Source organism: Bubalus kerabau, chromosome 11 (genome assembly GCF_029407905.1).
Source record: "Bubalus kerabau isolate K-KA32 ecotype Philippines breed swamp buffalo chromosome 11, PCC_UOA_SB_1v2, whole genome shotgun sequence".
In the NCBI taxonomy this organism is placed as follows: Eukaryota; Metazoa; Chordata; class Mammalia; order Artiodactyla; family Bovidae; genus Bubalus; species Bubalus kerabau.
In genome coordinates, this window is record NC_073634.1 from 44,915,143 (window position 1) to 44,927,248 (window position 12,106).

General features: G+C 37.5%; 1 long non-coding RNA gene across 1 annotated transcript in view; it reads left to right on the top strand.

Annotated features, from left to right (window-relative positions):
• The first annotated feature begins 796 nt into the window (after positions 1–796).
• LOC129623113 (uncharacterized) overlaps positions 797–12,106 on the top strand; it is a 98,524-nt gene continuing 87,214 nt past the window's right edge. Inside the window, exon 1 of the long non-coding RNA XR_008700358.1 lies at positions 797–1,027. This is a non-coding gene — a long non-coding RNA (uncharacterized LOC129623113). The remainder of the gene's footprint in view (positions 1,028–12,106) is intronic.

The window sequence follows — 12,106 nt, forward strand, 5'->3', positions numbered from 1 at the left end:
AACCTTCCCAGACACCCTGCATCAGGGATGTGAGCTCAGGGAGAAGCTAGTGCTTCCTCACTGTGACTGGTATGGTCAGCAGCCTCATGCTGGTTCTAGTGAGCCTGCCCTGTTGGCAGTTAGCACCCTGGTTGTTTCTCCCAGGTCGAGTGAGGCACACTTATGCAATGACACAGGTGTATTTGGAGGCACGGGGACTTTCTCCTGGCTCCTGTGGACCACTTGCTGTGTGTTTGGGCCTGGCTGCCATATTGTAAGGACACTCCAGTGGTCCACTGGGGTTCCACACAAGCCTTGGCCAAATCCTACTGCAGCGTTATGAAGAACCAAGCTGGAGCCACCCGATGAGATTTCACCCGGCCCTGAGAAACAGTGTGATGTCATAAATATTTACTGGTTTTAGCATGTGGGACTTCTCCGGTGACTCAGATGGTAAAGCGTCAATGTGGGAGACGCTTCTCCTACAATGTGGGAGACCCGGATTTGATCCCTGGGTTGGGAAGATCCCCTGGAGAAGCAAATGGCAACCCACTCCAGTATTCTTGCCTGGAAAATCCCATGGATGGAGGAGCCTGGTAGGCTACAGTCCATGGGGTCGCAAAGAGTCAGACACAACTGAGCGAATTCACTTCACTTTTAGCATCTGGAGCGATTTGTTTTGTAGTTGTAGATAATTGAGAACCTTGCCAAATGTGGATTCTCTAATAATAATCTGCTGCAACTGCCAAGGACCTAGGATTTGGCACTTTCAACAAGATCCAGGTGATTCCAATGGACACCCCTGTGGTCTACAAGGAGGAGGCAGATCGGGTCCCACCCGGCTATAGGGAGAGGCAGTCAGGCAAACCAGCTCCTCCTCAGCAGCATCTGTGCCCAGCAGCCTCAGCGGGGTACCAGAGCAGACAGCCTGCCAGGACGGAGGGGCAAGGACACTCCTGCCCAGCGACGGGGACAACCTGAGCACCATACGTGGCAGGGAGGGAAGCGTGGTGGACTCCCGAAGGTTCTGTGAGCCTGGAGCCTCCTGGTGAGTTCTGGTTCCGTTTAATTCAGAGTTTGCTGCATGGACGCCAGAAAATTCTGTGAGCTTTGGTTCTGTTTAATTCTGAGTTTGCTGCATGGGCTCTGGAAGGTTCTGTGAACCTGGAGCCTTCTGGTGAAGTTCTGGTTCTGTTTAATTCAGAATTTGCTGAGTGGGCTCTGGAAGGTTCTGTGAGCTGTGACTCCGTTTAATTCAGAGTTTGAAATCATATTCTTAAGAAAGGAGTTGTATTCTAGCAGAACTGAGTGTATAGAACTAACACAAATAAGACTATCTGAAACTAACAGCATAGTACAGATGAATAAATACTAAGTAAATTCATCAAAGGATTTTGTTGAAGGGAAGAAAAAGGTTTGACCACTGCTTCCACTATTTGTTTTTTCTGAAAATTGTGGGTAATGCAAGAAAATTAGAAACAGGATTTAGAGTTGTAATCAATGGTAGAACACAAGATTACGTTTCTGTTATTCATTGATCGGAGAAGGCAATGGCACCCCACTCCAGTACTCTTGCCTGGAAAATCCCATGGATGGAGGAGCCTGGTAAGCTGCAGTCCATGGGGTCGCTAAGAGTCGGACACGACTGAGCGACTTCACTTTCACTTTTCACTTTCATGCATTGGAGAAGGAAATGGCAACCTACTCCAGTGCTTTTGCCTGGAGAGTCCCAGGGAAGGGGGAGCCTGGTGGGCTGCCGTCTATGGGGTTGCACAGAGTCAAACACGACTGAAGCGACTTAGCAGTAGCAGTATTCATAGATGTCATCCTTATGACATAGAAAACCAATAAAAGCAAATGAAACTTTGTTATATTAGAAAATGACCAGATTAAAGATAGGCGCACATAGATTCTGAATAACCAACTGGATGATGTTTTTTTTTTTTTCCTCAAAAAACTTTCTGTGTATGTATATATTTTTATGTATGTATGCTTGTCTATGCTTGAGTATTTGTATCCAGAAATAACAGAAATACTATTTAAATAAAATGTCTTTCCTCACAATCACTGTTTACCCTTTAATTTTTCTTAAAGCACCTCTTATATAATTATGAAAAAAAATTATAATATCTGTCCCTCAAGACTGATGAGAGCAGGGTCCTGATTTTTGACTGCTGCCCTTAGTGAACACAATGAATAATTGTGGTGGTAGTATAGAAGGGGTGAGTGAAACCTGACAAATGAAAACAGATGTGTTCATCATTATCTTATTTGAATAATCTGAATATTGCAAAGATACCAATCTAATATATTTAAAGCATAATTTATTCAAGCCCCAATGGATATGTAGTTTTGCAGAGTAATAACCAAATTTGATACTAAGATTAGAAAAAGGCAGTAAGAAGGAATTACTAAGAATGCACTGATGAGAGAGGGCTGAGACTTGCCCTAGCAGGTTGTAAAGTAATGTTTTCATTTATGCTAACATTTAGTAGCTGCATCAATGAGACCTAATAAACAGCTCTAAATCTGATCTTGATAGTGGTGAGAGTGGGCACCCTTGTCTTATTCCTGATATTAGAGGAAATGTTTTCAGTTTTTCTCTGTTGAGAATAATGTTTGCTGACAAATAATGTTTGTCATGTGTGGCCTTTATAATGTTGAGGTATGATCCTTCTATGCCTAATTTTTGGAGATTTTTTTAAAAATCATAAATTGGTGTTGAATTTTGTTGAAAGCTTTATTTGCATCTATTGAGATGATCATATGGTTTTTATCTTTCAATTTGTTAATATGGTGTATAGCATTGATTGATTTGTGTATATTGAATCCTTGCAACCCTGGGATAAAGCCTACTTGATCATGGTGTATGATCCTTTTAATGTATTATTGGTTTCTGTTTGCTAGAATTTTGTTGAGGATTTTTGCACTATGTTCATCAGTGATATTGGCCTGTAATTTTCTTCTTTTTGTGACATCTTCATCTGGTTTCAGTATCAGAGTGATGGTGGCCTCGTGGAGTAAGTTCAGGAATCTTCCTTCCTCTGCAATTTTCTGGAAGAGTTTGAGGAGTATAGGTGTTAGCTCTTCTCTAAACTTTTGGTAGGATTTGCCTGTGAAGCCACCTGGCCCTGGGATTTTGCTTGTTGGAAGATTTTTTTATTACAGTTTTGATTTTTGTGCTTGTGATTGGTCTGTTCATATGTTCTGTTTCTTACTGGCTTAGTTTTGGAAGGTTATACTTAGTCAAAATAAGAATTTGGCTAATGAAAAAAGAAACATCACAGAATAACAAGGGTAGAATTAGTCAATAAATTGGATTAGAAAAAATGGATATTAGTGAAAATATGTATAAAAAACACCTGGATATGCTGAGACATTAAACACAGAAATGATTACCACATAAGAGAAGATAGATGAATGAATATTTAACTACTTGTGGATTAGGAAAATGCACATTCAAAAAGGCAGAAACATTATATCAAAAATATATAAATGTTACGCAACAAAGAGAAACTGGTAGAAATGTTTTCAACAAATATTAACAAGAAGTTACTATGCCCCATGTTTTAAAAAACTCTTGCAAATTAATAAAATAAGCATTATAACCCCAATAAAAATGTGGACGAATAGAAACAATTTTCATGCAAAAAAGAAATTAAATTATCCAATAAGTATATGAAAAATTGCTCTGCAATGACATGCTACTTTTAATTTTCCAAGGAATAAATGATTTTTAGAATTGTTAATACTCAGTGATGGTGTGGATGTGGAATGTGGGAGGCATAAGTGGCATGCTGTGTAACAACGGGTTCTCTGGATTTAGTTCTCACATGATTATTGATATTTGTTGATATTTAAATTTTATATTAAGACAAAGGAAACAAAAGGGACAAGAACAAAAGTCAGCATGTCACTCATTCTTCAGTAAGAACTTCCTTGCTACATACAATAATTGACTTCTTGAATAGTGTGAGAATTACTTCTTCTGTGTTGTCACTATTCATAATATAAGCATTATAAACATTGTATATTTTAAAAAACTTGTATCATTAATGTTTTCTCCATTACTTCATTACCTCTTGAAAGGAAACAGGACAATAATTCTAGCACTGGTTTGTAGTATTTTTTTCATAGCTGTGTTGAAATAATCTCACCAAACTGATATCAAGATTTCAGAGTTGGGTTACAAAGAGATACACAGTAACACATCATATATAGTATTTCTACCAAACAGATATGAAAATTAGAGATGAGTTCATATGATGTTATGGGAAAAAATATATTGTATATACATTATAGAAAGTTCATGTAGAAAAGGCAGAGAAACCAGAGAGCAAATGGCCAACATCCACTGGATCATCAAAAAAGCAAGAGAGTTCCAGAAAAACATCTATTTCTTCTTTATTGACCTATGCCAAAGCCTTTGATTGTGTGGATCACAATAAACTGTGGAAAATTCTGAAAGAGATGGGAATACCAGACCACCTGACCTGCCTCTTAAGAAATCTATATGCAGGTCAGGAAGCAACAGTTAGAACTGGACGTGGAACAACAGACTTGTTCCAAATAGGAAAAGGAGTATGTCAAAGCTGTACATTGTCACTGTGCTTATTTAACTTTTATGCAGAGTATATCATGAGAGATGCTGGGCTCGAGGAAGCACAAGCTGGAATCAAGATTGCTGGGAGAAATATCAATAACCTCAGAAATTCAGATGACACCACCCTTATGGCAGAAAGTGAAGAAGAACTGAAGAGTCTCTTGATGAAGGTTAAAGAGGAGAGTGAAAAAGTTGGCCTAAAGCTCAACATTCAGAAAACTAAGGTCATGGTATCTGGTCCCATCACTTCATGGCAAATAGATGGGGAAACAGTGGGAACAGGGGCTGACTTTATTTTTCTCGGCTCCAAAATCACTGCAGATGGTGATTACAGCCATGAAATTAAAAGACACTTACTCCTTGGAAGGAAAGTTATGACCAACCTAGACAGCATATTAAAAAGCAGAGACATTACTTTGCCAACAAAGGTCTGTCTAGTCAAGACTATGGTTTTTCCAGTGGTCATGTTTGGATGTGAGAGTTGGACTATAAAGAAAGCTGAGCACAGAAGAATTGATGCTTTTGAACTGTGGTGTTGGAGAAGACTCCTGAGAGTCCTTTGGACTGCAAGGGGATCCAAATAGTCCATCATAAAGGAGATCAATATGGGTGTTCATTGGAAGGACTGATGTTGAAGCTGAAACTCCAATATTTTGGCCACCTGATGTAAAGAGCTGACTCATTTGAAAAGACTCTGATGTTGGGAATGATTGAAGGTGGGAGGAGAAGGGGACGACAGAGGATGAGATGGTTGGATGGCATCACTGACTCAATGGACATGGGTTTGGGTGGACTCCGGGAGTTGGTGATGGACAGGGAGGCCTGGCGTGTTGAGGTTCATGGGGTCGCAAAGAGTCCGACACAACTGAGCGACTGAACTGAACTATGTATTTTGATTTTTGTTAAACCTGTGTTTACATGAATTTTTAGGTATATATAAACGTTTGTATTTCATCTGGGCAGTATATTTGTAGATAATCTGTATTATATTATCTCGAGGATAATATTTTTCAGATTTTTCTACTCTTAACAGTTTCTGTTGGATCATATTCTGCTTCATGTCTTCCAGGATTTAAAAGGGAGAAAATAAAGATACAAAAAAAAAAAAAAAAGAAAAATAGGCTATGATTCAAAAGATCAAGTCCTGTGGAGTTTGTACATTATAGCATAACTTCATACACCCTAAACAGATTATAAATTCAATTTAAATAGCATTCTATGTCCAGTGTAGGCTCTTGAATTTTTTTCCAAACCATGTTTTTAGGTCTTGAAAACAAATTTCAGTCAGTTCAGTTGCTCAGTCGTGTCCAACTCTTTGCGACCCCATGAATCGCAGCACGCCAGGCCTCCCAGTCAATCACCAACTCCCGGAGTTCACTCAAACTCATGTCCATCAAGCTGGTGATGCCATTCAGCCATCTCATCCTTTGTCGTCCCCTTCTCCTCCTGCCCCCAATCCCTCCCAGCATCAGGTCTTTTCCAATGAGTCAACTCTTCACATGAGGTGGCCAAAGTATTGGAGTTTCAGCTTTAGCATCAGTCCTTCCAATGAACACCTAGGACTGATCTCCTTTAGGATGGACTGGTTGGATCTCCTTGCAGTCCAAGGGACTCTCAAGAGTCTTCTCCAACACCACAGTTCAAAAGCATTAATTCTTTGGCGCTCAGCTTCCTTCACAGTCCAACTCTCACATCCATGCATCACCACTGGAAAAATCATAGCCTTGACTAGATGGACCTTTGTTGGCAAAGTAATGTCTCTGCTTTTTAATATGCTGTCTAGGTTGGTCATAACTTTCCTTCCAAGGAGTAAGCGTCTTTTAATTTAATGGCTGCAGTCATCATCTGCAGTGATTTTTGGAGCCCCCCAAAATAAAGTCTGACACTGTTTCCACTGTTTGCCCATCTATTTGCTATGAAGTGATGGGACCAGATGCCATGATCTTAGTTTTCTGAATACTGAGCTTTAAGCCAACTTTTTCATTCTCCTCTTTCACTTTCATCAAGAGGCTTTTTAGTTCCTCTTCACTTTCTGCAAATTAGAAATGTCCTTGAACTGCCCATTTGAGGTTCTTGCATTAAAGTGAATGCTGTCCAACACATCATTATTCCCCAAAATGATTCAGTGTTTATTTTGATTTGGTATTTCTATAAACATTTTCCATATTGTTATTTGTAGAGAATGTTGCAAGTTCTGTTTTGATTCACTAGTTCAGTCAGAAATGTTCAGAATTAATCCACATAATTCACAGAACTTAAGAAAGTATATGTTTAACTCATAATACTCCAAATCTATTGCTTATGGTAGTAACTCAAGCATATTATGACCAGTTTGCCATAGCACTGTTGTTTAAAAATTGAGGCGTATTGTTTCTATAATTTACCAATGTAAGAATTGATTTACAATAATATTTTTGTCATGCACCTAATATACAATTTTGTGGTTGTTTGCCATGCAATTGTATTTGCAAACTGTAGTAGTAGAGGTATCAGTACTTTTTTATAAAGTATAACTTGAACTATGTTTTTAAGTTTGAAACAGTCAACCTAAAAAAAATACACATAAGTCAGTATGTGCTTGTGTGTGTATGTATCATGTGTGTGCCCTTTCACATGACTAATTTTTACCAAATGGCAGAACTCAGGTTTGTTTATTTTTAAAAGTGAAAGAGGTTGAATTTAAGTTCTTTTTCAGAATGGGTCAATACTCCACTTCTCCACAAGCAGATAAATGTACAGACCTCCTCTGATTATACTACTAATACGTTGTCAAAATTGCTGCAAATACATGGTCTTCAGTTCATTACCACTGACACCTAGTTAGTTCCTCTGATATTTAATAATAAATAGGAAGTTGTTAATAAGTATATTGCTGTACAACCTGTTCCTTGAGGAGGTCTTATTATGGTCAGATTTGTCCATTTTAGAATCATAAGTCAAAACCCATTATAGTTTTAAAAATAGCTCTTTCAGTAGAATTGCTTTGCCCTCAAAATTCAAATTTAGTTGGCCAATGCTATCTTATATAATTACACACTAACCGGAGTATTGTTGATCATTGTATATCCCTCCTTAGTTATCAGCATTTGATCAATATATGTGTTATTTTCATGTTCTCTTCACAGATTCGTATAGCAGAAAGATTTTTGCAGGAAGAACCTATTCTGCTATTGGATATTTATATGTTACCTCTAGATGTGTTTTCTGTATTAACTCTGAAAAGCAAGTGATATAGGAGAATTGTGACAGATAAGACTTCTACAAAATGACAAATATGAGGGTATGTCTCAAACAGATAAAATTAGGTAAGCTCATTCTCCACTAAGGCTTAACCCTTTGATGTTGGACAAAGGCTCTACCTGCCTAAAAACTAAGTTAATTTTGTCAAAAGTTAATAGAATTTTTTCAAAAGTCAAGGTTGCTTATTTGGAACTAAGTAAATAAAATAGGATAAAATAGGCCAATCCCAATACTGTGGCCAGAGCTAATGGTTTCCTTGAAAGTTTAACATTCCCACTGGAAATGAAATGTACCTAGCAGCTCTGTGGTTTAAATCCCCTGGTTAATTCCATACCAGTTATTATTTCATAGCATTTTATAGCAGGGAAATCATGTGGTGACTACCAAATGTATGATCCAAAGTTAAATGTGTTTTCAAGTTAACAGATGACACAAGCCAAAATAAACTGAAAAGGCAGAAAGTTCAACTGAGTACCAGTCATTTAATTGAGTAACATCTATGGGTGAGAAATTTGTTTTTTATGGTACTCATTTTTAAAGTCCTGGTAACAGAGAGACATCTAATCTACTAAATGTGAAGTCATCACATGTTTTTTTTTTTTTTTAAATTTTATTTTATTTTTAAACTTTACATAACTGTATTAGTTTTGCCAAATATCAAAATGAATCCGCCACATGTTATCTTATGTTGCCTTTTGAAGCAGCAGGCAGAATCGTTCCATTATTGTTTAATTCAGGTTTGAGAAAAAGAAAAAGGTGGGATATGAAGAGTCTAGGAAATGACCCCCTTCCAGTTTTCATATTGTACTTGAATCGAATGGAGGCAAAATGAAGAATTGGAAAGAGAATGGGGCATTTGACCAAACAACTAGTTTGTGTTTTAAGGAAAGGCAGGGAAGAAAAGGGATCAAAAGAAAGTGCTTTTTTTTTTTTTTTAATGTAAAAAATACTTCATAGGTAAAAGAACAACCAAAAGAGCACCGGGTTAGAGAATTAAAAAACAAAAGGATAATTCAACTTGATAAATGACAAATTTGAAGTGTCCTCAGAACATTGAAGTAACAATGTATAGAAGGTATTTGACAATTTGAGAGAGAAGCTTGGGTAGATTCTCAAGTACAAGATGTAAGTGAGGGATGAATCCAGATAGTAGAGATAAATTGAAGTCTGTAACTTTATTAAGAGTGATAAGGTAAAGCTTATAAAAGCAGAGACATTATCCCATCCCACTTCCAAGAACTTACAGGCTCACCCCTACATGTCCAAATTGACATATGCTATCAATTAGAGTGATTTTTTTTTTAACAAAGCAAGTATTCATCAGGAGGGGAGTGGCTAGGTAAACTAAGATATATCAGTAAAATGAAATATTACATAACTATTTAAAAGCTGTAGTAATATGCAAAGATTAATAATATATATTAAGTAAAAAACACATGGTTCAGAAGAGTCTATAAAGAGTGCCATCCTCTGTGTAAAAACATATGGAAAAGTAGAATATATATTTTAAATAAATATTTATTTGAATATTAAAAAACACTAAAACATTCAAAATTGACCAAGGTGGTCAATGTATGGTGGCAAGGAAAACAAGGACCAAGTGAAAGGGAATCTTGTCAGTGTATACCTTGTGCTATTGTTTTGATTTTTGAATCATGAGACTGTATTAACTATTCAAAACAAATAACAAAAGAAATTGTCTTAAACTAATTAAAATAGGACAGGCAGAGGGCAAGGATATTTTTTTGGATAAAAAAATAATTAAAAATAAAGCATGGAGACAAGATGCATATCACACAAAGCTGAGAGAAAAGAAAATGAAATGTCAACAAGGTAAGTGGAGACTGTCAGGAGAAGAAGGTGGACAATATCTTCAAATGCTGCCAAAGGATGTAGATGAGGAGACCTAAATAGACCAATGACAAGCGTTTTTCTTCCTATAGATACCAGTGCTGATGCTCTGTGCAGGATAGCCGGTACAGTGCATCGAAGTCTCTGTTGTTTCTGGCAGGTAAATGTATAAGACATAGAAAGCCTTCTTTAGAGTTGTCACAGGCCTCTGATCTTCCCCCTTTTATTTTAATCAAAAATACCCATTTTAAAGCTATAGAACCAAAGAATAAAACTGATGATTAGAAAATTATCCTCATAAATAACATCTAGCATTCACTGTAAAATTTTTTTAAATAAACAACAGCTGTGTGTTTGGTTAAAGAAAAACTTTTCAATGGATTTTTCTTCTAAAAAGGGTGCAGATTTTTTAGGAGTAAAAAAAAAATGGGTGGAGTGTTGAGGTCTGAAAGTTGGAATAGTAATTTTATGATGGAATTCCCTGGAAAAGTGAATATTATGGTTTAATACTGATCAAAAGAGGAGAGGGGAATTATTTAAAAACTGGAAAAACTTTGGATTTTTAAATGGGTAAACTAAGAAATGTGACTGAAAAGCCTCTTGATGAAAGTCAAAGAGGTGGTTGAAAAAGCTGGTTTAAAACTCAACATTCAAAAACCTAAGATCATGGCATCCATCCCCATCACTTCATGGCAAATAGATGGGGATACAATTGAAACAGTGACAGACTTTATTTTCCTGGGCTCCAAAATCACTGCAGATGGTGACTCCAGCCATGAAATTAAAAGACACTTGCTCCTTGGAAGAAAAGCTATGACCAACCTAGTCAGCATATTAAAAGGCAGAGACATTGCTTTGCTAGCAAATGTCCATCTAGTCAAAGCTACGGTTTTTCCAGTAGTCACGTATGGATGTGAGAGTTGAACCATAAAGAAAGCTGAGCACTGAAAAATTGATGCTTTTGAACTGTGGTATTGGAGAAGACTCTTAAGAGTCCCTTGGACTGCAAGGAGATCAAACCAGTCAATCCTAAAGGAAGTCAGTCCTGAATATTCATTGGAAGGACTGATGCTGAAGCTGAAGCTCCAATACTTTGACCACCTGATGCAAAGAACTGACTCATTTGAAAAGACCCTGATGCTGGGAAAGATTGAAGGCAGGAGGAGAATGGGACAAGGGAGGATGAGATGGTTGGATGGGATCGCTGACTCGATGGATATGAGTTTGAGCAAGCTCTGGGAGTTAGTGATGGACAGGGAGGCCTGGCGTGCTGCAGTCCATGGGGTCACAAAGAGTTGCACATGACTGAGCTATTGAACTGAAACTAAGAAAAGTGGGCAGTGAGTCAAACTTGGTTTTCTTTTTTTCTGAAAAATTATTGGAAAACACAAGTCCTCCCAAATTAAGATTATGATCCCTCAACTGAGTGATCTATGTTTGTTTGTTTTTTTTTTGCAATGATTTTTTTTAAAACTTTATTTATAACTTTTTCAAGTTTTTTTGTGGGCAGGCTTTCCTTTTGAAGTCTCAAATCTCCTTCAATGCAAGCTTTCTCTACAGCATGTTTTGTTAAGTGGTGAAGGCATTCACTAGCCAGAATAAAAGTACTATGTAAAAGATTTTTTAATAAAATTTTCCGAGCAATCTTCCTTTTATACCAAATAACTAGGACTATTCCAAACTTCACCTCCAAAGGCAGGGATTTAAGAAACCAGGAAAGTAGTTGCATAATACTTACATTTATATTATTAAATTGCTTTTAACTTTATTTTTAAACTTTAAGCTAAAATACTTATCTGGGTCCCTTGAACACTATATTTTCTGCATTTTAAAAAATGACATTTTAGGCCTTTTACCCACTTAGATCCTTGGGGCCAAAACTGTCTAGCAGAATTGGGTGAGGTTACAGAAGCTCCATGGGCTTCCCTGGTGACTCAGTGGGAAAGAATCTGCCTGCCAGTGCGGGAGACATAGGTTCAATGCCTGGGTCAGGAAGATCCCCTGGAGAAGGAAATAGCAACCCACTCCAGTATTCTTGCCTGGAAAATTCCATGGACAGAGGGGCCTGGCTGGCTATATATAGTCCATGGGGTTGCAAAAGTGGCTATATATAGTCCATGGGGTTGCAAAAGAGGTGAACATGACTTAATGACTAAACAACCATGAAAATGTAGAAGTCCCAGATATATCCTGTAATAATTCTGGTTTGCTATTTCTGCCCTTCTTATACTGTCTTCTCTGTAGAATGACCATTATTCAACAAGTAGGTAGGTAGATGTGCAATGAAGAGGGGAGAGAGCTGGTATAGATTTACAGAGAGAGAGAGATCTGAAATAGTAGGAAAATGGATGATCTAAGGAAACGTAGTAGCATGAAGGGCCCAACTGAGTGTAGTGACAACAGAAACCCCTATTGGATTCCCCTGCCAGTCTC